This window comes from Podarcis vaucheri (genome assembly GCF_965113315.1).
Source record: "Podarcis vaucheri genome assembly, chromosome: 12".
NCBI classification, from domain to species: domain Eukaryota; kingdom Metazoa; phylum Chordata; class Lepidosauria; order Squamata; family Lacertidae; genus Podarcis; species Podarcis vaucheri.
In genome coordinates, this window is record NC_138750.1 from 59,700,092 (window position 1) to 59,726,547 (window position 26,456).

A 26,456-nucleotide genomic window follows, 5' to 3' on the forward strand; every position below is an offset into this window, starting at 1 on the left:
GACTGTGGCATAGAAATAATAATAATAATAATAATAATAATAATAATAATAATAATAATAATAATAATAATTTATTTATTTATACCCCACCCATCTGGCTGAGTTTTCCCAGCCACTCTGGGCGGCTCCCAATCGAGTGTTGAAAACAATACAGCATTAAACATTAAAAGCTTCCCTGAACAGGGCTGCCTTCAGATGTCTTTTAAAGATAAGATAGCTGCTTATTTCCTTGGCGTCTGATGGGAGGGAGTTCCACAGGACGGGCACCAGTACCGAGAAGGCCCTCTGCCTGGTTCCCTGTAACCTCACTTCTTGCAATGAAGGAACCACCAGAAGGCCCTCGGAGCTGGACTTCATGTCCGGGCAAACGCTGGAGGTGGAGACACTCCTTCAGGTATACTGGGCCGAGGCTGTTTAGGGCTTGAAAGGTCAACACCAACACTTTGAATTGTGCTCAGAAATGTACTGGGAGCCAGTGTAGGTCTTTCAAGACCGGTGTTATGTGGTCTCTCGGCAGCCACTCCCAGTCACCAGTCTAGCTGCCGCATTCTGGATTAGTTGTAGTTTCCGGGTCACATTCAAAGGTAGCCCCACGTAGAGCGCATTGCAGTAGTCCAAGCGGGAGATAACCAGAGCATGCACCACTCTGGCGAGACAGTCTGCGGGCAGGGAGGGTCTCATCCTGTGTACCAGATGGAGCTGGTAGATAGCTGCCCTGGACACAGAATTGACCTGCGCCTCCATGGACAGCTGTGAGTCCAAAATGACTCCCAGGCTGCTCACCTGGTCCTTCAGGGGCACAGTTACCCCATTCAGGACCAGGGAGTCCTCCACACCAGCCCGCCCCCTGTCCCCCAAAACAGTACTTCTGTCTTGTCTAGCATTTCCTGGTAGGGCTGGGACAGAACCATGGGTTGCTGCTGCTTGTCAGTGTGGACATTATGGAGTTAAATGGACCAATGGTTTGACTCAGTATAAAGCAGGGTAAAGTTCCACCAGTTGATGGTAGGTATCCCAGTTTTGGTAGGCATCATGCCCCGTGGAAGCCCTAGGCAGGCTAGGACACTCCCCATCCCATCTGGGCCAGCAAAAGAATACATATTCGTCAGCAAAGCCTTGCAGCCTGCGTCGGAGCTCCCCATCTATAAAAAGACAGGATATTTTGTTTCCAGCGGGATATTAAATCCCCCGTTCTGTCACACCTCTGAATGGTTTCTCGCTAGGGGTAGAAAAATAATACTATGAAATTACCCTTTTAATAGATGGTTATATATACATATAGAATAATTTTAGAATTCCTTCCTTTCAGGACCGTTATTCTTGGTCGGTAGCCAACCATGTCTGGAAAAACATTGGCAGGGACTTTTGCGGGGGTGGCGCAGAGGGCAGGGAGTTAAGGGGGCAGGGAGGAGGAAAAAAAATGTGAATCGGGAGGAGAAATGGAATCACGCTGGTGGGGGGATAAAGTCTTTATGTGGGCCAGTCTTTGAGCTATGGCTCATTTCTAGGGCTTGGGATGAGGAGCAGCAGATAAGGGGAAGCAGAGAAGCAGTTTTATAAATGTGGGATTGCGTGTGGAAGTCAAACTCTCCATAGAAAAGTCAGCTCTGTGCTGGGCTTGGGGGTAACCCAAGCAAGACGGTCCAGGTCTGGTCCTGAATCCAAGGGTTCCGTGAGAAGTCAGTCCAACAGGGCCAAGGCAGGAAACCAGGCAAGATCAGGCACAGGATAACAGGCAGGTTCTGGCAAACAGCAAAGTTGCTCCTGCAAGCTGGGGCTGGGTCCAGTAGCCCAGTGGCGTAGCGTGGGGGGTGCCAGGGGTGCCAGCCGCACCGGGCGCAACATTTGTGGGGGCGCGTTTGGCCGGCCCTCCTCGAGGAAGCAGGAACCCCACTGTCCTCGGACCTCCTCCGAAGCCTGGCGGTGGGGCGGAGAGACCTTCTCCCCGCGCCAGCCTTCGGATGGCTGTCCTGAAGACTTGTAGTGGGAGCAGTGGCGTAGTGTGGGGGGTGCAGGGGGGGCCTGCCGCACCTGGCACAACATCTGGGGGGGGGCGCGGAAGAGACTCGAGTGCTAAAATCCACGGGTTAGGGGGCGCAAATTACTTGCCTTGCCCCGGGTGCTGAGAACCCACGCTACGCCACTGCAGTAGCCTTTTATCTCTGTTGAGGTAACGGCCGGTCCTGATCCCCCGGCGACTCACCTCCCTGTTTCGCCTGAAGGCGAACACTCCTCCTGCGAGTACTCAGGTCTCTCCATCTCTCAGACCTCAGTCTCTGCAGCTCGGGAGACGTCAGTGGGTTACTAGACCCAGGGGCTGCCTCAGCCTCCCCTGACCCAACCGGTAGTGGAGCAGCTGTAAGTGATGGCCCAGCTGGAGGCAACGAGGTCATCCCCGCATCTGGAGCCAGGGCAGGCTCAGGCCCCTGACTCGGCCCAGCTGGTGCTTGTTGCAGGGGAACCTGTGCAGACTGGGGCTCTTCAGAATCAGGCCCCAGACTAGGTTCAGCTGTCACCTTAAGGCAAAGGGTCCGGTGCGAACTGAGACTCCTCTGGCTCTGAGTCTGAACCCAAGCCCCAGGCTATCACAGGCTGTCAACGCTGGACATTCTGGCACTCCAACATGGAGAACCTCAGACCTATAGGACCTGTCATAGCCTGGTTGGGCACAGAGGAATAGTAGGATGTGATGACCTCTCAAGGGAAGTGTGGGATGTGATATATAAGTAGCAGTCAAGTACAACATTCCTTGTTTTCCTAGAGTGGACATGCAGGAGAATGTTTGGTCCAGCCAGTCAAAAACTTCCTGTTTCCTCCTGGCTGGGGCACACTTCCTTTGCATGTGACTAGAGGTGGGTGTGACCTTACCTGTCCAGGTAACAAAAGGGACAAGGCACGCAGCACTCTTTTTGACTTCCTCTGTTGTTGGAGCAACTTTTAGCTAGAGATGATCTGTCGGCTTCCAGCTCACAGAGAAAACACTGGGATTATCCCCATATGGGATAGATCCACATATATCTACTTTGTAACTAAGCCTGCCTTCAGGGATCCATCTGTGAACTGAATGTGAGTAAACTACTTTTATATACAGTGGTACCTTGGTTTACAACCATAATCCGTTCTGGAGGTCTGTTTGTAAACCAAAACAGGTTGTAACCCAAGGCAGACTTCCACCAATGGGACCTTCCTCCAAAAATTCTTCGTAATAATAATTAAAAAGGGTTGTAATCCAAAAAAAAAAAAAAAGTTCACAACCGGGAAATGCACTTCTGGACTCGACGTGTTTGTAATCCAAAACGTATGCAAACCAGATTGTTCGCAAACCAAGGTACCGCTGTACTTTACACAAGATTATAGTGTGTTTATTCTTTTAAGAAGGATATAAGGGAACTTAAAGGGACACGGATTAAACCACAGAGCCTAGGACTTGCTGATCAGAAGGTCGGCGGTTCAAATCCCTGTGATGGGGTGAGCTCCCACTGCTCAGTCCCAGCTCCTGCCAACCTAGCAGTTCGAAAGCACTTCAAAATGCAAGTAGCTAAATAGGTACCGCTTCGGCGGGAAGGTAAACGGCGTCTTTGTCAGCTGCTTTTTCGCCAAAAGCAGCTTAGTCATGCTGGCCACATGACCCGGAAGCTGTACGCCGGCTCCCTTGGCCAATAAAGCAAGATGAGCACTGCAACCCCAGAGTCAGCCACGACTGGACCTAATGGTCAGGGGTCCCTTTACCTTTACCTATAAGGGAGCCTGCCCTTTGCCTGCCCATCAGAGCCGGGGCGTCATGGGATGCTGGGCCTCGGTGGTGGCACCCTCTCTTCCTCCTCTCTCGTAGCTGCTATAAGCAGCTCAAGGGAGGAGACCGACAACAACAGCCATGGAGAGGCCATGGAGAGGCAAGAATTGCTCCCTCGTTGCTCCCACTTGGGACAAGCTCCAGCTTATTCTCCTCGCAAGTGTGAGAGCCAGTGTGGTTTAGTGGTTAAGAGTGGTGGACTCGTAATCTGGGGAACCGGATTCGCGTCTCTGCTCCTCCACATGCAGCCGCTGGGTGACCTTGGGCTAGTCACACTTCTCTGAAGTCTCTCAGCCCCACTCACCTCACAGAGTGTTTGTTGTGGGGGAGGAAGGGAAAGGAGAATGTTAGCCGCTTTGATACTCCTTTGGGTAGTGATAAAGCAGGATATCAAATCCAAACTACTACTACTACTACTACTACTACTACTCCTCCTCCTCCTCCTCTTCTTCTTCTTCTTCTTCTTCTTCTTCTCTGCGAGCTTGGTTGCCGCAGCACTGGCAGGGGAAATAGGGACATTCCAGAATCAAATCAGAAGCCAGGATGGCTTTCGTAATTCCAGGTCTGCCCCTGGAAAAATCTGGACACTTGGAGGGTATGGGAAAACAATTTGTTTTTATTTTATTTTATTGGATGAAAAAATTCTTTATTGAAATTCATTAATGTCATTACATACATATACATACTCTCTCTCTCTCTCTCTATATATATATATATTCTTAAATTATTTTAACTTAGAATGTTAATTTGACCTTCTAATTCCACTTAGATATCAGCTAAGCTAAAATCATATAATGATACATAAAATAGAATAAAACAACAACAAACTGAAGTAAAATAAATATAGACTTCCCATCATTTCCCGATATAGCTGACATTTGTGATTTTGAATGTACTTATAATTATTACCTTACATTTAATATACTTTCTTACAACCTACCATACCAATTTTCCTTTATTTCTTAATATTTTATGTACATGAGGGTCATTCAAACACTATCATGGATAATATGTCGCTGTTATTTTTTTGTAAACATTTCCCATTTTTGAGAAAATAATTGTTTGGTGTTACCCCTTAACCTATTTGTTAGTTGAGCCATTTCCACATAGTCTAATAATTTATTTTGCCATTCTGTTAGCGATGGGGAAACAATTTAAGCACAATAAAAAGCACAATAAAACTGTGTCTTGCTCATGAGTGTTAGACCAATGTTTTCTCTCTTCCCTTTTTTGAATCCCGTTTCTTTTCTCATCAGTTGCTGGAGGGTGATTGGGAAGAAAGTGCGCAGGGGCGAAGTTTTATTTCCCGCACAGCGCCAACTTAAGCGGCCTCATCTCTCCGGGTTCTTAGCGTAGTAGCAGCAGCAGCATCGCCCCTGTTCTCTCCAAGTCAGGTGTTCCTTGTTAACAGCGCGGCTGAGCATAGAGGAGATGAATGAAAAGCCTTTCCAAGAGCACGGGCTAGAAATAGCTCTCCAGTCTTCCCTCCTGCCAAATCCATCTTCCCACACTCAGATGCTGTGACTTGCACAGATCTGAAGTGCGCAGGCTACTGGGGTGACTCTAGATGGGGCTGGATCCACACAAAGCTAGCAGCGCTTTGCTCTGTGGAAAGCAAGGAGACTTTAGCCATCAGGGCTAGGGTCTACTGATGCCAAGATGCATACAGCATCTTGCTAACCTGCCACCCTCACCCATTTTGCCTCAGCTCCGTGCTTTGCCGTCCTTTTTTAAAAAAAAATCATTCATTCGTTTATTTATATAATCTATAGAATCATAGAGTTGGAAGAGACCACAAGGGCCATCGAGTCCAACCACCTGCCAAGCAGGAAACACCATCAGAGCACTCCTGACATATGGTTGTCAAGCCTCTGCTTAAAGACCTCCAAAGTAGGAGACTCCACCACACTCCTTGGCAGCAAATTCCACTGTCGAACAGCTCTTACTGTCAGGAAGTTCTTCCTAATGTTTAGGTGGAATCTTCTTTCTTGTAGTTTGGATCCATTGCTCCGTGTCCGCTTCTCTGGAGCAGCAGAAAACAACCTTTCTCCCTCCTCTATGTGACATCCTTTTATATATTTGAAAATGGCTATCATATCACCCCTTAACCTCCTCTTCTCCAGGCTAAACATGCCCAGCTCCCTTAGCCGTTCCTCATAAGGCATCGTTTCCAGGCCTTTGACCATTTTGGTTGCCCTCCTCTGGACACGTTCCAGTTTGTCAGTGTCCTTCTTGAACTGTGGTGCCCAGAACTGGACACAGTACTCCAGGTGAGGTCTGACCAGAGCAGAATACAGTGGCACTATTACTTCCCTTGATCTGGATGCTATACTCCTATTGATGCAGCCCAGAATTGCATTGGCTTTTTTTAGCTGCCGCGTCACACTGTTGGCTCATGTCAAGTTTGTGGTCAACCAAGACTCCTAGATCCTTTTCACATGTACTGGCGGAAATGACTGGCAGAATCCAAGACCAGGGAGAAGAGTTGGTGGAAGAAGATTGGAAAAAATTTAAAGAGTATTTAAAGAAATACTGTAAAATCAAAGAATGTTAGAAAAATGTTGGAATGAAGTTACATAGCTTTAGCAGAAATGTTATAAAGAATTAAGTACAAATAGTTTAATAGAGTATTAAAGGAAAAAATAAGGTTAGAATGAGTTAAGATAATTATAGGATAGAAAACAGAGGAAGATGGAAAGGAATTGCTGAAATAATTAACAGAAGTGGAAAACAAAAAGGGAGGTGTGAGGAGGTCGCGGAAATAAGTGAATGAATGATGGGATAATGAAATTGTTTGATTTATTTTATTGTTTTTGTTTTGTTTGTTAGTTTAATGTATTGTATTGTATTGTTTTTTTTAGTGTTTAAATTTTTTGGAAACGTAATAAAGATTATATATAAAAAATGAAGGTGACCTGGAAACTGCAATTAATCCAGAATGCGGCAGCTAGACTGGTGACTGGGAGCGGCCGCTGAGACCACATAAAGACCTACATAGACTCCCAGTACGTTTCCGAGCACAATTCAAAGTGTTGATGCTGACCTTTCAAGCCCTAAACGGCCTTGGTCCTGTATACCTGAAGGAGCGTCTCCACCCCCATTGTTCAGCCCAGACACTGAGGTCCAGCTTTGAGGGCCTTCTGGCTGTTCCCTCCCTGTAAGAAGTGAGGTTACAGGGAACCAGGCAGAGGGCCTTCTCAGTGGTGGCGCCCGCCCTGTGGAACGCCCTCCCATCAGATGTCAAAGAGAAGAACAACTACCAGACTTTTAGAACAGTGTTTCCCAACCTTTTTTGGGCAAAGGCACACTTGTTTGATGAAAAAAATCTCGAGGCACACCACCATTACAGCCCCGTGACGTCAGCGCGCAGCGTCACTTGAGCTCCTTCTCCTGCTCGTTCAGGGCCGCAGTGGCGTAGCGTGGGTTGTCAGCACCCGGGGCAATGCAAGTAATTTGCGCCCCCTAACCCGTGGGTTTGCGCCCCCTAACACTAACCCCCAGATGTTGCGCCCGGTGTGGCCGGCCCCCCCTGCACCCCCCACGCTAGGCCACTGATCCATAGCTAAAAGCAGAAGTCGACAAATGTGTCCTGTTTTTTGCTCTTCAAAATATGGCAACCCGAAGACCCCCAGGGACCGTCCAACCAGCCTAGGAAGTGTGCTCTGGTCGCGGGGGAGGAGACACGAGGCATTGCCATCCACACCTGGAATTGAGGAGGAGCTGGAAAGGTCCTTTGGTTTCACACCCAGGTTTCACACCTTCTTTTGAGAAAGGGGTGGGAAACGGGATTTGGAGGGCGCATGTGTGCGCGTAGCTGAGCTCCAGTTGCTCTGGGCATTTCTGGACGGCGCCGGTAGCGTCTCTCCTAACCCCTCCCCACCCCGGTCTCCAGCCCCCCCCCCCCGCCCAAAGGCTTCCCCCTACCTGGCCAAAGTTCCACCCGAAGCTGGAGATGCGGTTCGCGCTGCCCACGAAGAGGACGCCGAACTCGGAGAGGACGTATTCCTTGCGCTCAGCGCAGCGGCGCAGCTAGCCGCTCAGGGGCCCGGGGCGGCGCGCGTGTCCTGCAGCCAGGGGCGAGTGCCATGGGGGCGAGCCATGGCAGGGCGCGCTGCGTGGAGCCTCGCTGCAGCCTCCCCCTCAGCTGTAGGGAGGCTGAGGCGGTGGGCAGAGGCCAGAGCGGAGCTTGCGGGCAGTTCGCCCGCAGACGCATGGCTCAGGCACGCTGCAGGCGCCGAGGTGTGGCGCCCAGTGCCCCCCGCTTCGCCTAGCTAACAGTGGCATAGGAAGGGGTCTGCGGTGGGTGCGGGGCTGAAAGGACAGACAAGGCTCCAGCAACCACCCCCATCACCAAGTCCGCCGGTCCTGCAATCCCTTGCACGCTGACTTGGAAGTACAGTGGTACCTCGGGTTACATGCGCTTCAGGTTACAGACTCCGCTAACCCAGAAATAGTACCTCGGGAGGGGCAGAGAGCTGCGAGTGCGCCCCCCGCAGATGTTGCGCCCGGTGCGGCCGGCCCCCCCTGCACCCCCACGCTACGCCACTGCAGGGCCGGGTCGCCGCCGTGAGGGAAGGGCGCCGGGGCGCTGCTGCTGCTGCCGCCGCCGCTCCCGGCAGGCATGGGCCCAGCTGAGGCGGCGGCGGCTGTGGTGGTGGTGGCGGCGATAGCGGGCAGAAGAGGGGGCGGCGGCGGGGCCGAGGTGGCCGGCGGCGGCGGGGGAGGCGGCGGCGGGTGGAGCAGGAGGGCGGCCGAGGCCGGTGAGGGAGTAGGGTTGCCCGGGGCTTGAGGAGCCGTCGCCGGGAGTTGCTGCTGCTGTTGTTGCTGCTGCTGCCCAGACATGCCGGCCTCCTCCTCGTCCGCTGTCTCGTGCTCCTCCCTTTTGCGCGCGCTGCCCCGCCGCCGCCCCATTGGCCGGGTCCTGTCAGCTGATCCTGTGTTATTTCCTGTGTGTGTGTGTGAGGGGAGAATGGCGAGAGAAACCTCGGCACCACCACCGCGGAGCCGCCCCCGGCTCGACGCGGATCCTCGCCGCCGCCGCCCCGCCTCTCGCCGCCCGACTCGCCCGCCTCCCTCCCACGGCACACCAGGCAATCTCTCGCGGCACACTAGTGTGCCGCGGAACACCGGTTGGGAAACACTGTTTTAGAAGACATCTGAAGAAGAAGAGGAGTTTGGATTTGATATCCCGCCTTTCACTCCCTTTAAGGAGTCTCAAAGCGGCTAACATTCTCCTTTCCCTTCCTGCCCCACAACAAACACTCTGTGAGGTGAGTGGGGCTGAGAGACTTCAGAGAAGTGTGACTGGCCCAAGGTCACCCAGCAGCTACATGTGGAGGAGCGGAGACGCGAATCTGGTTCCCCAGATTACGAGTCTACCGCTCTTAACCACTACACCACACTGGCAGCCTTGTTTAGGGAAGTGTTTAATGTTTAACAGACCACTGTATTTTAATACTTTGTTGGAAGCTGCCCAGAGTGGCTGGGAAAACTCAGCCAGATGGGTGGGGTACAAATAATAAATTATTATTATTATTATTATTATTATTAGCCCTTTTGCTTGATTTGATCATTGTTATCTTTGTGTTATCTTTTGCGGGCCTTAGGAACCTGGGTATACAACGTGGACTTGAATGGACTCTTCAGATCTGGAAGGAGATTTCTTATCTCAGGGAGAGAGGGTTGGGAGATACATTTTTTTCATTGCCAATTTCTGTGCTTGTATCACTTTGTAATATAGTAATTAAATAAACAGAGAATTAAAAATAATTAACAGATCTCTCTCACACACGTTTCCTGTAACTGTTGCATCAAGTAATGAAGACAGAGATTAAGCCTTTCAAGTAAGTTAAACCTTCCTGGTAATTTAATAATACACCGATCGGCTCATTGGAAATATTATATCCTGTGATCTGTTCATTATAATGCAGACCTAATTTCCAAATACTTTTAATTTTAATTTTAATTTAGTGCTCATTCCCCCCTCTAGAGAAAAGTTTCTTTCCCTTCTTTGCTGACTCTGCATGCAAACTTATTTGCTTATTGATTTATTCATTCATTTACTCACTCGGCCCATTTCTGGCTCTCCTTTCAAAATGCCTGCTTCTATTTGGGTTTAAATTTTGTGAGCTCTAACCACTCATCGTCGTCTCACCACCACTCCCCTGGCTTTGAGCCTTCTTTCCTTGGGGGTTCCCTAGCTGGTCCCTTCAACCCGTCCTCTACCTGAAGGAGCGTCTCCACCCCCATCATTCTGCCCGGACCCTGAGGTCCAGCGCTGAGGGCCTTCTGGCGGTTCCCTCCCTGCGAGAAGCCAAGTTACAGGGAACCAGGCATAGGGCCTTCTTGGTAGTGGCGCCCGCCCTGTGGAACGCCCTCCCACCAGATGTCAAAGAGAAGAACAACTACCAGACTTTTAGAAGACATCTGAAGGCAGCCCTGTTCAGGGAAGCTTTTAATGTTTGATGCAGTACTATATTTTAATATTTTGTTGAAAGCCGCCCAGAGTAGCTAGGGAAGCCCAGCCAGATGGGCGGGATATAAATAGTAAATTATTAGGTAAAGGTAAAGGGACCCCTGACCATTAGGTCCAGTCGTGACCGACTCTGGGGTTGCGGCGCTCCTCTCGCTTTACTGGCCGAGGGAGCCGGCGTACAGCTTCCGGGTCATGTGGTCAGCATGACTAAGCCGCTTCTGGCAAACCAGAGCAGCGCACGGAAACACCATTTACCTTCCCGCTGGAGCGGTACCTATTTATCTACTTGCACTTTGACGTGCTTTTGAACTGCTAGGTTGGCAGGAGCAGGGACCGAGAAATGGGAGCTCACCCCGTTGCGGGGATTTGAATTGCCGACCTTCTGATCGGCAAGTCCTAGGCTCTGTGGTTTAACCCACAGTGCCACCCGCGTCCCAAATAAATTATTATTATTATTATTATTATTATTATTATTATTATTATTATTATTATCATCATCATCATCATCATCATCATCATCGTTATTATTATTATTGCAATTGACTTGACCAAAGTCAGAAAGGAGCATCCTTCTTCTAACCGTGACACCCCCCCCTTTTAAGAATTGTTTGGAAGGTGCCAATCTCAACAAAATAGCCAAGTTGCCCACAGTGAGAAAGGAAATAACCAATGCAGACAGCATTTTGTGGGAGCGAGTAGCCACAACGCCCATTTCCTTGCCCGTGACCTGAAGCACTACTAGACATGATGTAAACGCTCAATCATTGTTCCTGGGATTTGGGTTATGGTGAGTTGGGCTGTTTGTGTATCTGTGGGCGAGGGAGAGAAAGAGAGAGTTCGCCAGTGGGATGCAGGATGGATATTGGAAATGACAAGCAGTTGGGTGAGGTTTTTCCAGATGATTTATGATACGCAAGATGGTTTCAGGGTCACGTACCGAGGTCGCTTTGCGGCACAAGTTATTCATAGATGCAAGATCATCGGAAAGTCAAGTTTCAGAAAACAAAACTTTTGCTAATGGGTTCAGAGGCTGCGCTTGGTTCTACATAGATCAGTCTCCCCCAAGCTGGTTCTCTCCAGATTTTGTTGGACTACAGCTCCCATCATCCCTGACATGGTGGCTGGGGCAGATGGGAATTGGAGTCCCATACCATTTGAGCCCCACCCCCAAATTATTAACTGATATATCAATCTTAGAATTACAGAGTTGTAGAGTTGGAAGAGCTCCAAAGCATCATTTAGTTCATCCCCCAGCAATGCAAGAATAATTTGTTAAATTCAACTAATTATTTTGTTAATTCCTGGCTGTCAATCTGTTCCACCACCATCAACCACTTTAGAGATTTTGGTGCTCTTTCAGGAGGAATGTCCACCATCAGATCAGAGGTTTTGTTCCTTAAGGCTACTTGCCATTGTGGATTTCCTGAAGGCAACTGGTTGGACACTTTGAGAACAGGATGGTGGACTAAATGGGCCATTGGCCTGATCCAGTAGGCTCTATTTTCTTAGGATCTAAGGTCCTCACAAGTGGGTGGAGCCTGGGAAAGGTAGTATGAGAGGCAAAAGCTTTCTAAGGCCCTGTTTGCTTTCCACATTTGTTGGAGCAGGTCTCTCACCATGGTGCTGAAATGCCCTGTGGACTCCAGTACGAGGACAATACAGTGGTACCTCGGGTTACATACGCTTCAGGTTACATACGCTTCAGGTTACATACACTTCAGGTTACAGACTCCGCTAACCCAGAAATAGTGCTTCAGGTTAAGAACTTTGCTTCAGGATAAGAACAGAAATCATGCTTCAGCGGCGCGGCAGAAGCAGGAGGCCCCATTAGCTAAAATGGTGCTTCAGGTTAAGAACAGTTTCAGGTTAAGTACGGACCTCCGGAACGAATTAAGTACTTAACCCGAGGTACCACTGTACTTCGTTGTGCATTGCTCAAGATTGCCAGAAAACAGGGCTGGCGCCAAGGGTCTTTACCCCAGCCAAGGGCCTGCTGAAAAGAGCTCCCTCGTCCTGCTCCTCTTCTTCACCATCACAACCTACTTGCTCTCTGGCCTCTTGCTGTGGCAAGCAAATCAACAGCAGCAGTGGTAGGGAGTAGTTAGAACATCTGATGGAACCTGTTTACTCATTGGCTTTGCCCGGCATGAGCAAGCAGGTGGCAGTAACAGGTAGAGGAGAGGGAGAGCAGTTGGCAACCATGGCAGGAGAGCAGGGATTGGGAACCCAAGAGTCAGATGCATCCACCCATTTTCTGGCCCTTTGTGCTCTGCACCCCATTCGAGTGCTTGTGCCTGGCTGCAATGTGTCCTTCAAAGGTATGAATGCCTTGCAGAATGTAGAATGTAGATGTGTGGCTTGTGTACCAGTTCCATCTGGTATGCAGGATGAGACCCTCCCTGCCCGTGGACTGTCTCGCCAGAGTGGTGCATGCTCTGGTTATCTCCCGCTTGCACTACTGCAATGCGCTCTACGTGGGGCTACCTTTGAAGGTGACCCGGAAACTACAACTTATCCAGAATGCGGCAGCTAGACTGGTGACTGGGAGCGGCCGCCGAGGCCATATAACACCGGTCTTGAAAGACCTACATTGGCTCCCAGTACGTTTCCGAGCACAATTCAAAGTGTTGGTGCTGACCTTTAAAGCCCTAAATGGCCTCAGCCCTGTATACCTGAAGGAGCGTCTCCACCCCCATCATTCTGCCCAGACACTGAGGTCCAGCGCCAAGGGCCTTCTGGCGGTTCCCTCCCTGTGAGAAGCCAAGTTACAGGGAACCATGCAGAGGGCCTTCTCGGTGGTGGCACCCACCCTGTGGAACACCCTCCCACCAGATGTCAAAGAGAACAACAACTACCAGACCTTTAGAAGACACCTGAAGGCAGCACTGTTTAGGGAAGCTTTTAATGTTTAATAGATTGTTGTATTTTAATATTCTGTTGAAAGCCGCCCAGATGAAACCCAGCCAGATGGGCGGGGTATAAATTATTATTATTATTATTATTATTATTATTATTATTATTATTATTATCCAAGACAGGAGGATGGGGGCAACCATACTGTACTCTACTGCCACAATGGCAGGGAGGCGGAAAGTGATATCGCTGCTTCAAGAACCAGGCACTGGGGGCCTTGACAGCCAATATGGCTCCACAATATAAATTATCATCATCATGTTTATTATTACAGTGGTACCTGGGGTTACATATGTTTCAGGTTACATACTGTCAGGGGTTCAGAAGCAGAGACGCAGAGAAGGGTGGAAACAGAGAGCGAGGGGGAGGAAGCCGAAGGGAGAATGAGTGATGATGACGACCCGAGATCTCCAAGCCTAAGCAGTGAGTCAGAGGACTCCCAAAAGGGAGCCCCAGTGAGCAGAGCAAGGGGGGGATCCGGGGGGACACCCCAGGAGGAAGGGAACAGAGGAGATTCAGAGAGCAGCAGCTGGAAGTCGGGACCCACGCTCATAACTGAGGGCGGCAGCAGCTGGAAGTCGGGACCCACGCTCAAGACTGAGAGCAGCAGGGAGGAAGGTAGCCAGGCATCGGGTTCCGGAGGCTGTCAGCAGGAGGGAGGGCACGAGTCAGGGGTGGTCACGCCCTCCTCAGAGAGCGAGGCAACGGTTAAGAGGAAAGTAGAGAGTTGGGCGCGCGCGCCAAGTTCAAATGCAGCGGAAGCTGGAGCAGTAAGCAGCCCGGAGAGTGAGCCAGGTCCTAAAGCCCGCCGCAAGGAGGCAGAAGGATCAGGGGGGTCAGCGTCAGAGGAGAGTAGAAGGGAGGAGGCCCAGGGGGGCAGAAGGACCCAGAGACGTAGGGAGAGGCGAAGGAGGTGGAGCAAGGCTAGGGTATTAAGCTGGTGTGCAAGAGGCGGGGACTCAGACGGGTCTTCGCCGACCTAGAGCAGAAGGTGTAGAGCTGCACGCTGCAGTTCGGAAATGAAACCTGTAACTCAATAAAGACTCTTTTAAAGTGGACGCTGTGTGGCGTGGTCCTATGTGAGCTGGGACCTGGTAGCAGCTCTGACAGTAAGACCCGTCTCTTCAAAGCTTCAGAAACCTGAAACCTCGCAGCGGGAGCAGAAGCCGCTAGGGGAGGAAGAGGGGTGTCTGTAAGCGAGCTCACAAAGGTTAGCAAGATGACGGAAGAACAGAGGATCTCCGCGCTGCAAGAGGCAGTGACCCAGTTGTCCTCAGAGGTATTGGCTTCCAAGAAACGGGAGGAGGAGACTACAGCCGCCTACAGAGACCTACACGCCAGGTTTGAAATGCTTGTTAAGCAAGGGCAACCGGGACCCAGACCGGAGGGCGTGGGATTGGCACGGAGAGCAGGAGGGCTTGTGGCTCACTTCGATGGGACTTTGCAACAGTACCCTAATTTTAGAGCAGACGTAATGTGCGCACTGCAACTGCTGGCAAAAGACTTTAGAGATGAGGAAGAGAAGGTGGGGTTCATATTGTCCCATTTGCATGGGGATGCCAAAGCCTGGCTGCGCAATTTGTGGAGGGATAAAGATCCGGCGCTTCAGAATGCAGATGCCTTTATCAAAGCGATGGATGCGTGTTTTTTGTCTACTATTGATGTGGATCTTGCCAGACGGGAGATTCATGGACTAAAACAAGGGAGGGCGAGCGTCCGGCAGTATCACGCCCGATTTTTTGCGCTGGTCAGTGCTTTAGAATGGGATCGGGATTCGCCCCCTGTCAGAGACCTCTTCTGGGAGGGTCTAAGTTCAGCGGTTAAGGATGAAATTGCAAGGGGGGAGAGGCCCCGAAGCACGCAGGAGGTGGTCCAAAGGGCGCTGACTGTGGGGGTGAGGCTGGAAGAACGTCCATGGTGGAGAGATGAAGGACGTGGAGGGCGCGAAGCAGCGAGAAGTTTCTCTTTCGTTCCGAGGGAAGCAGCGCGTGCGCAATCCACACCTCCGCCAGGAGGGGGAGGGGAACCGATGGAGGTTGGAGGTGCAAGGGCTCAGTCAGCAGCCAGAGCCCTAGCACCGGCAGCAGTGAAAGCGAAGCCTCCTAGAGGGAACAGGAAGTGTTACATCTGCGAGGATCCAGGCCATTTGGCGAAGGAGTGTCCCCGGAGGCTCCACAAGCACACTGCAGCCTCAGCAATGGTGACTGCAGCAACGCAGCAAGGAGAACCACAGCAGGGAAACGACGATGTCTGGCTGGAGACGGAGGCACTGGGGCCCAGCCAGACGCATCTGTGAAGCAGTCCCCAGCAATCTTGCAACCCACGGATCCCCTCCCACCCAAACCAGTAGTGCAGCTCACAGCATCTCTCCAGCTACCCGACGGCGTCACTATCGAAGTGCCGCTTTCTGTGGATTCTGGAAGCAACGCAGACTTTATAGCGCAGAGCTTTGTGGAGCAGCACGCTATACAGCTATTGCCTGCCACTCTGCCCCTGCAAGTCGTCACAGTGGATGGCAGAGAGTTGCTAGGGGGGCAGGTGGTGAAGCAGACGCCACCGATGGTGATGCGCCTTGGCAACCACAGGGAAGTCATCAGTTTTAATGTCACCCAACTGTCGGACACGCCCATTGTGTTGGGCATGAGTTGGCTGGACAGGCACAGTCCGACACTGGCTTGGTACCAGAGACAACTGATCTTCGGCTCCTCTTATTGCGCAGAACACTGCATCCTGCCCCGACGGGAGGGAGAGGAGGAGGAATCACAACTGCAGTTGGGAACGTTGCAAGCGGTCCCCCACAAATACGCGAGCTTTTTGGAGGTCTTCTGCGAGAAGGAGGCGGACAAGCTACCCCCTCACCGGCCATATGACTGCAAGATTGACCTCCTACCGGGGGCGACGCTGCCGAAGGGGCGGCTATACTCCATGTCTGAAGATGAAATGCAGGAACTCAAACAGTTCATCGAGCATAATCTGGAGCGTGGCTTCATCAGAGAGTCCAAGGCAGTGGGGGGCAGTCCCGTTTTCTTCGTGAAAAAGAAAGACACGCCCCAAAAAAGACTAGTTGTGGACTACCGCCTTTTGAACCAGATGACCAAACCGTCTGATTACCCCATGCCCAGGATTGACGACCTCCTCGCGACGGTGCGCAAGGGACGCGTGTTCACCAAGTTGGACCTGCGAGGGGCGTACAATCTCATCCGCATGCGGGAGGGCGATGAGTGGAAGACGGCCATGTTCACACCGCTGGGCACCTACGAATACAGAGTTATGCCCTTTGGATTACAAAATGGCTCTCACTGTTTTCAAGCTTTTATGCATCACGTGTTGGAGGGACTCCTCTACAAGACATGCGTCTGCTTCCTGGATGACATCCTGATTTTCTCTGACTCGCAGCAAGCTCACGACCGAGACGTGAGGGAGGTGCTCAGCAGGTTGCAACAACATAGACTGTACGCCAAGCTGGAGAAGTGCCAGTTCGACACGACGGAGGTGGATTTCCTGGGATACAAGTTGTCGGACAAGGGGATAGCCATGGACAGCACCAAGGTTCGTGCGGTATTGGATTGGAAAAGCCCGCGCAACCGGAAGGAGGTCCAGCGGTTTGTCGGCTTCGCCAACTTCTATCGCAAGTTTATCAAGGGGTTCGCGATGCAGACGGCAGCAATTACGGACACGCTCAGCTCCAAAAAAAAGAAATTCATCTGGACGGAGCAGGCGGAACAGTCCTTTCAAGCGCTCAAGCATCTCTTCGCATCGGAGAAGCAACTGCTGCATATCGACCCCAGTAAACCGTTGAGGGTAGAGACAGACGCGTCAGACAGAGCCGTGGGAGCTGTCCTGCTGCAGCGAGACCCGCAGGGGGTGTGGCGGCCGGGAGCGTTCTACTCCAGAAAGCTCAGCAAGTCGGAGCAGAACTACACCATCTGGGACAGGGAGTTGCTGGCCATTCATGCAGCTTTCAAGGCGTGGAGGCACTTCCTAATCGGCGCCAAGCACACGGTGCAGGTCTGCACGGACCACAAGAATCTGGAGCACTGGCGCACGGCTCAGTTCCTGAACCAGAGGCAGATACGTTGGGCGGAGTTCTTTGCTGACTTCAATTTCCGAATAGAGTACGTCCCAGGCGACACCAACATCATGGCGGATGCACTGTCCCGAAAACCGCAATACCTAGAAGAGGTGACGCCAGCGGCGGCCATGCACATCTTCGCACCGACGGCGTGGGCGTGTGCCTCAGCTACAGTAGACCTGGATGCGGTGCGACGTGCATTGCGGGACGACTCATTCGCGCAAGACAAGATGGCGGAACTGCTCAGAGGCACGGCTACCACGGACGAGTTCCAGGTGCGGGACGGCTTGCTCCTACGCAAAGGGGCTGTCTATGTACCAGGAGACGACCTTCGCGCCAAGGTACTGCAACAGTTGCACGACGCACCCACGGCCGGTCACTTTGGCACAGAGAAAACGATGGAATTAGTCGCGAGAGACTTCTGGTGGCCCAGGCTGAGAGGAGAGGTCGCGGACTACGTCGCGAGGTGCGACACCTGCCAGAGGGCCAAGCCGGTACACAGACCACCGGCGGGACTGTTAGAACCGCTGCAAACACCGTTTGAACCGTGGGAGAGGGTGGCCCTGGACTTTGTGACGGATTTACCCAACTCGAGAGGCAAGACAGCTGTGCTAGTGGTGGTGGACTTGTTCACCAAGATGGCACATTTCATTCCGTGTGCGAAGGTGGCCACGGCGGAACAAACCGCCAAACTGTTCATAGATCACGTGTTCAAAGTGCATGGCCTGCCACGGTCTATCCTGTCCGACCGCGGACGCCAGTTCATCTCGTCTTTCTGGCAGAAGCTGATGGGTTTTCTAAATGTCAAGGTCAATCTGGCATCAGCAAGACACCCGCAGACCAACGGGCAAGCAGAGAGGGTCAATGCCATCATGCAGCAGTACCTGAGATGCTATGCCAATCAACAGCCTGCGACGTGGGTGGATTACCTGCCGCTAGCCGAGTTCGCTTACAACAACACGAAGCACGTGTCCACAGGAGTGACGCCGTTCTTTGCCAACAATGGGAGGAATCCCAGAACCTTCCCGGGACTGGAGAGAGTGGGGGAAGGAGAACCACAGACGGCGGACGCGTTCGCGTCAGAGCTGCAGGCGGTCCACGATCAACTCAGACGGCAGCTGGAGCTAGCTAAGCACGCCTACAAGGTGCAAGCTGACAAGCACAGGCGGGTTGGCGAAGTGATCCAAGTGGGAGACTGGGTCTGGTTGGCAGCCCACGCAGTGCCGACCAGGTCGCTTGCCAAGAAGAAGTTGGGGCACAAGCAGATCGGTCCGTACCAAGTCGAAGCGCAGATCAACCCGGTAGCCTTCCGACTGGCGCTGCCGGAGGGTTCCAGAATGCATCCGGTGTTCCACAGGTCGGTGCTCACTCCCTACAAGGCACCTCACAGGTTCCAGGAGCCAGGGACGGCGCCAAGTCCGCTCCGGGAACGGACGGAGACGCGGGAGGTGAAGCACCAGGACCACATCAACGAGGTCACGGAGATTTTGGACTCCAGATGGGGGGAAGAGGGAGTCGAATACCTCTTAGCCAGAGAGGGCACCCGGGCCAGCGCCAATAGCTGGGTACCAGACTACGCTTTGGAGGAACCCCTGCTCAAGGACGAGTTTCATGCCCTCTTCCCACACAAACCCATGCCAGCGAGCTTCTTCGACGACTGGTTGTTCACACCCACACTTTCTTCCAGCACGTTCCATGGATTCGACTCAGAAGGGGAACCCGCACGGAGCACCCGTTCCCCAGAAGGTTCACCGGCAGGTTCGGCATCAGGCAACTCGTATTGGTGGGACGATCGACCAGAGGAGCGATGGCGCAGGAAGTGGCTGGAGATGCCAGGTCGAGCGACCGACGCAGAGACTGACATGGACGTGTTCGGGGAGGACCTCGGGTTCGAGCACGGCGGTACAGAGATGGAAGAGCAACAAGTCAACGTCGACGACCGCGAGGGGGAAGACTCGGAGGTCTTCAGTTGGCGGCCACCCACGGGGAGCGACCTGTATCCAGCATTCCCTCCCATGATGATGGAGCGCCCAGCACCCACACCTGACAGCGGGGAGGGGGGAAGGGGGGGCTTCGAGGGGGGGATGGATGTCAGGGGTTCAGAAGCAGAGACGCAGAGAAGGGTGGAAACAGAGAGCGAGGGGGAGGAAGCCGAAGGGAGAATGAGTGATGATGACGACCCGAGATCTCCAAGCCTAAGCAGTGAGTCAGAGGACTCCCAAAAGGGAGCCCCAGTGAGCAGAGCAAGGGGGGGATCCGGGGGGACACCCCAGGAGGAAGGGAACAGAGGAGATTCAGAGAGCAGCAGCTGGAAGTCGGGACCCACGCTCATAACTGAGGGCGGCAGCAGCTGGAAGTCGGGACCCACGCTCAAGACTGAGAGCAGCAGGGAGGAAGGTAGCCAGGCATCGGGTTCCGGAGGCTGTCAGCAGGAGGGAGGGCACGAGTCAGGGGTGGTCACGCCCTCCTCAGAGAGCGAGGCAACGGTTAAGAGGAAAGTAGAGAGTTGGGCGCGCGCGCCAAGTTCAAATGCAGCGGAAGCTGGAGCAGTAAGCAGCCCGGAGAGTGAGCCAGGTCCTAAAGCCCGCCGCAAGGAGGCAGAAGGATCAGGGGGGTCAGCGTCAGAGGAGAGTAGAAGGGAGGAGGCCCAGGGGGGCAGAAGGACCCAGAGACGTAGGGAGAGGCGAAGGAGGTGGAGCAAGGCTAGGGTATTAAGCTGGTGTGCAAGAGGCGAGGACTCAGACGGGTCTTCGCCGACCTAGAGCAGAAGGTGTAGAGCTGCACGCTGCAGTTCGGAAATGAAACCTGTAACTCAATAAAGACTCTTTTAAAGTGGACGCTGTGTGGCGTGGTCCTATGTGAGCTGGGACCTGGTAGCAGCTCTGACACATACGCTTCAGGTTACAGACTCCACTAACCCAGAAATAGTGCTTCAGGTTAAGAACTTTGCTTCAGGATGAGAACAGAAATCGTGCTCCAGCGGCGCGGCAGCAGCAGGAAGCCCTATTAGCTAAAGTGGTGCTTCAGGTTAAGAGCAGTTTCAGGTTAAGAACGGACCTCCGGAACGAATTAAGTACTTAGCCCGAGGTACCACCGTATAATCATCATCATGCTCACAATGTTCAGTAAATAAACCAGAAAATAACACTTGCGACTGTATCTTATTTTCACCTTGGGGACCACCTGACCTTGCTACGCCTCTGGATGGAGAGGAAGAGATCAGCTCAAAGCATCTTTGAGATTATACCCCAATTGGGACTCTCAAGATGCATTTGTGACATTTGAGATGTCCGGCGATCCCCTCTCCCTGCAATCGTTTTCCCATATGCACCCAGTCAATTGTCTTCAGGACTTGAAAGGCGATGTCCCAGGATAGTGTTTGACTCACGCCAAGGACAGATCTGGCGATTATTTTTAGCTTCTTGGAAGAGCAACTGTGTCCAGGACAATTCCTCCTCTGGAGAGTCCTTTGTTCTGGAGAGAGAGGCATGAATTGATTGCTGGAGACAGTTGCGGCTTCCTGAACTTTAGCACCGGCAGGGCACTCGCTCCTGTTCCTGTCAGTCACGAGTTCGAAACACCTGCGTGGTAGGGCGATTTGGGTTGGCGGCAGCTCATGCTATGGGCTTTGTTTCCTTGTGAAGAAGCCGTGGCTCTCTTCGGGGCAGCCGGACAGGTGTTGTGTCATAAAACACACAAAGACTGACAAACACAAAAGGCAATGCTGGGAGGGGAGAGAGAGATATGCTTCCCCCCCCCCCCCACAGAACAAAGGAGCTCTAAATAGCTCAAAAAATAGCCGGGTTAAGAAACTGATATGGCCCGTCATGCTCTCCAGAGAAGTCCTGAGGGCATAAATTTATGTCTTCTCAGGTTACTAGACCCCATAAGGGTCTGGGAATGCAAACAAGGCTTCCATGAGATGAAAAAAAAAATTAAAATAAACGAAACGCAGATAGAATCATAGAATCATAGAATCATAGAATCATAGAGTTGGAAGAGACCACAAGGGCCATCGAGTCCAACCCCCTGCCAAGCAGGAAACACCATCAGAGCACTCCTGACCTATGGTTGTCAAGCCTCTGCTTAAAGACCTCCAAAGTAGGAGACTCCACCACACTCCTTGGCAGCAAATTCCACTGTCGAACAGCTCTTACTGTCAGGAAGTTCTTCCTAATGTTTAGGTGGAATCTTCTTTCTTGTAGTTTGGATCCATTGCTCCGTGTCCGCTTCTCTGGAGCAGCAGAAAACAACCTTTCTCCCTCCTCCATGTGACATCCTTTTATATATTTGAACATGGCTATCATATCACCCCTTAACCTCCTCTTCTCCAGGCTAAACATGCCCAGCTCCCTTAGCCGTTCCTCATAAGGCATCGTTTCCAGGCCTTTGACCATTTTGGTTGCCCTCCTCTGGACACGTTCCAGTTTGTCAGTGTCCTTCTTGAACTGTGGTGCCCAGAACTGGACACAGTACTCCAGGTGAGGTCTGACCAGAGCAGAATACAGTGGCACTATTACTTCCCTTGATCTAGATGCTATACTCCTATTGATGCAGCCCAGAATTGCACTGGCTTTTTTAGCTGCCGCGTCACACTGTTGGCTCATGTCAACTTTGTGGTCAACCAAGACTCCTAGATCCTTTTCACATGTACTGCTCTCAAGCCAGGTGTCAGATAGGTCTGGTCTGATCTGAAACAGGCCATTCTTAAAAAAAAAACGTTCTCCCAATTTAAATCTGCTTGCAAACATCTTGGATAGCTAAATATAGGCTGCATTCATCCCCTTTCCTCAAACTTTGCCTAACAGTTAATTTCCTCACTCTTTGAGTTTTCAAACACTGTAAAATCCAGTTCCAGAAATACAGTGGTACCTCGGGTTACAGACGCTTCAGGTTACGTACGCTTCAGGTTACAGACTCCGCTAACCCAGAAATAGTGCTTCAGGTTAAGAACTTTGCTTGAGGATGAGAACAGAAATCGTGCTCCGGCGGCGCGGCAGCAGCAGGAGGCCCTATTAGCTAAAGTGGTACCTCAGGTTAAGAACAGTTTCAGGTTAAGTACGGACCTCCGGAACGAATTAAGTACTTAACCCGAGGTACCACTGTATAGCAGAATACAGCCTTCTACAGATTTATTTCCAAGTTCTTTGCAAACAGTTTTTTGGTTTCTTTCCTGGAAGCAGATAACAAGCGCTAAACTTGTGCTATGTTCTGCTTTATTTCCAGAAGTATACGTCATAGACAATCTTTATAGAATTCCTTCAAATCATAAAAAGTTCAAAATGAAATCTTTAGTCTCAAAGTCTCTGGAAATCTTTAAATGAAGCGAGGTACCAAACTTAGTACGGTGGAAGTCAAGCTGTGAAGCTTTGTGTATTCAACAACGATGTCCAACACTGAACAGTAATTCCGGATATTGACTACTGTTTCGTAGAATTCTTCCTCAGCGTGGTGGGTGGATATAAAATGCTTCATAAACCCATCTTATTTTGAATGAATGTATATAAATGAAAATAATAAATGCTGTGCTCATTCGAAATAAGATGGGTTTATGAAGCATTCAATATCCACCCACCACACTGATGAAGAATTCATTTTGAACTTTTTATAATTTGAAGGAATACTATAAAGATTGTCTATTACGTATACATATGGTCATCGTGTTGCCTAGACATTGTCGACGTTCTCTTTGCAAAACAGGGGCTTGTTTGGATATTTATTTCCAGAAGTGGTTTTTGTGTCACATGAAAGCTCAGATATAATGTGGAAATAAACAGTATGGGAAACCTCAGGAAAATGGAATAGATGGTTGTGTGGATGCAGCCACAGAGTAGCGTGAAGATCATAGAATCATAGAGTTCGAAGGGACCCTGAGGATCATCAAGTCCAACCCTCTACAATGTAAATGCAACTGCCCCATATGAGGATCGAACCCGCAACCTTGGCGTTACCATGCTGTAACCAACCGAGCTATGGAAAGGTGTGGTTTCCCCTCCCCCAAGGGCTCCAATGCAAATAAAGTATGCCATGCATTAAAAATCTGAGCCCTGCAGATTAACTGTTCGAGGAGGAAGGAGTGCTGTCAGCAGGAGGGAATTCAGTAATAATAATAATAATAATAATAATAATAATAATAATAATAATAATAATAATAATAATTCAGCCCTCCATGCTTCTCCCAAGCAGCTGACCATTATATCACTGTCTGTTTTATTGTGTTTAAAATATATTGCAAACCTCCTCGAAAACTTTGAGTGAAGCATTCTGGGAAACGATTTATAATGAGTTGAAAAAAATGTTTAAAATAATGTTTGTAAAAACAAACAAACCCAGACGCTTTTTTTTTCTTATTAGGAATCTTAAGTGCAGAAATACCAAAGGAACAGAAACTGTTATTTGTGTATGCGATGACAGAAGCACGGATACTACTGGCCCAGAGATGGAAAGAAGATAAAGTCCCAACCAGAGACGAATGGTTGATGAAGATGATGGACTATGCTGAAATGGTGAAATTGATCAAGAAAATCAGAAACCAGGAAGAGAGGAACTTTAAGAAGGAATGGGGGGAATTTACAACGTTCTTAAGAGAACACTGTAAACAACTAAAAACTTTGGCAGGATTTGAGTAATGCTTGTAATGTACAAAAAATTATGGTTAAAATGGACTATTTAAAAAATATAGAGAAAATAAGAGAAGCAGTTGAAAAAAGATTGATAATGGTAACCAGGGAAGGGTGGAGGGGAGTAAAAGAATTCAGGAAATCCTAAATCATAGGTAGGCAAACTAAGGCCTGGGGGCCGGATCTGGCCCAATCGCCTTCTAAATCCAGACTGTGGATGATCCAGGAATTGGCATGTTTTTACATGAGTAGAATGTGTGCTTTTATTTAAAAGGCATCTCTGGGTTATTTGTGGGGCATAGGAATTCGTTCACCCCCCCAAAAAAAAAACATAGTCCAGCCCCCTACAAGGTCTGAGGGACCCCCTGCTAGAAATGTTTGCTGACCCCTGTCCTAAATGATGATCTTTGAATTTTAATTTGTGACGTAAAGCTTAATAAGGACTCGGGTGGCGCTGTGGGTTAAACCACAGAGCCTAGGACTTGCGGATCAGAAGGTTGGCGGTTCGAATCCCCGCGACAGGGTGAGCTCCTCTTGCTTGGTCCCAGCTCCTGCCAACCTAGCAGTTCGAAAGCACGTCAAAGTGCAAGTAGATAAATAGGTACCACTCCGGCGGGATCCGTGCGCTGCTCTGGTTCGCCAGAAGCGGCTTAGTCATGCTGGCCACATGACCCGGAAGCTGAACACCGGCTCCCTCGGCCAGTAAAGCGAGATGAGCGCCGCAACCCCAGAGTCGGCCACGACTGGACCTAATGGTCAGGGGTGCCTTTACCTTTAACTTTAAAGCTTAATAAAAAAAAAGATTTTATGAAAGAAAGAGAGAAAACTTTGAGTAGTAGTCAGGGTATAAATACTCCTAAGTAAGTCAGCAAGCAAATAAATAAATAAATGATGATGCACATATTTATTATCCAGGTACCAGGCAGCAAAAATGGACAACTGTTAGTCATCAACAGATCACTCGATGGAGGGAACTTTTCTCCTTCTGTTCCCAGGTTCCCAGACGGACAAGGAGAAATTGTGAAGGTCTTTGTTTGATGTCTTCTTCTTCTTTACCTGCAGGAAGTGTGAGGTTTGATCCTCATTGGCATCTTCCGGTGGATCCCTGGAATCCCTCGACTGAAGCCTAGGAGAGCCACTGTTTTTGTTCAGTGGGGACACACTGAGCTAGGAGGAGCAATGGCGTGACTCAGTATAAAAGCAGAGTCCTCTTTTTGTTTCTGACCTGCTTCGTTTGGCTTTGCTGAGGTTTGGCTTTGTTGAGGTTGAATCCTGAAAAGACAGAAGCACTGTTTTGGGGGGACAGGAGGCGGGCAGGTGTGGAGGACTCCCTGGTCCTGAATGGGGTAACCGTGCCCCTGAAGGACCAGGTGTGCAGCCTGGGAGTCATTTTGGACTCACGGCTGTCCATGGAGGCGCAGGTCAATTCTGTGTCCAGGGAAGCTGTTTATCAGCTCCATCTGGTACGCAGGCTGAGACCCTACCTGCCCGCAGACTGTCTCGCCAGAGTGGTGCATACTCTGGTTATCTCCCGCTTGGACTACTGCAATGTGCTCTCTGTGGGGCAACCTTTGAAGGTGACCCAGAAACTACAACTAATCCAGAATGCAGCAGCCAGACTGGTGACTGGGGGCGGCTGCCGAGACCACATAACACCAGTCTTGAAAGATCTACATTGGCTCCCAGTACGTTTCCGAGCACAATTCAAAGTGTTGGTGCTGACCTTTAAAGCCCTAAATGGCCTCGGTCCAGTATACCTGATGGAGCATCTCCACCGCCATCGTTCAGCCCAGACACTGAGGTCCAGCTCCGAGGGCCTTCTGGCGGTTCCCTCATTGCGAGAAGCAAAGCTACAGGGAACCAGGCAGAGGGCCTTCTCGGTAGTGGTGCCCGCCCCGTGGAACGCCCTCCCACCAGATGTCAAGGAAATAAACAGCTATCTGACTTTTAGAGGACACCTGAAGGCAGCCTTGTTTAGGGAGGTTTTTAATGTTTGATGTCTTATTCTGTTTTTAATCTGCTGGAAGCCGCCCAGAGTGGCTGGGGAAACCCAGCCAGATGGGTGGGGTACAAATAATAAATTATCATCATCATTATTGCTATTATACATCCCAATAACCATTTTTGTGAAATGGCTAACTTCTCTGGAACATGAGGTAGCTTGGCTAGATATAACCATTTTAGCACAGCTACACACAGGAGCCAAAGATTAATGCTTTTTTGTATGTCAGTTAGAGAGGCTTAATAGTGCTTAGTTGCCAGGACCATCTCTAATAGTAGTAAATTAGTATTGTGTTACTACTAGTAGTAAATTAGTATTGTGTTACTACTAGTAGTAAATTAGCATTGTGTTACTAGTAGTAGTAAATTAGTATTGTGTTACTACTAGTAGCAAATTAGTATTGTGTTACTACTAGTAGCAAATTACTATTGTGTTACTACTAGTAGTAAATTAGTATTGTGTTACTACTAGTAGTAAATTAGTATTGTGTTAGTACTAGTAGTAGAAGAGGACTACAATTTCAAGCTAATTGAGTGCCAACATTGGTCTTTGCCTAGAGCACTGAGTCGCAGCATCCAAGC

The 26,456-nt window shown here is 50.4% G+C and overlaps 1 long non-coding RNA gene across 1 annotated transcript in view; it reads left to right on the forward strand.

The window, feature by feature from the left end:
• The window catches only part of LOC309515147, a 454,911-nt gene extending 434,654 nt beyond the window's left edge, over positions 1 to 20,257 (forward strand). The window contains exon 3 of the long non-coding RNA XR_014212322.1: positions 20,234 to 20,257. This is a non-coding gene — a long non-coding RNA (uncharacterized lncRNA). The remainder of the gene's footprint in view (positions 1 to 20,233) is intronic.
• Positions 20,258 to 26,456: the final 6,199 nt, after the last annotated feature.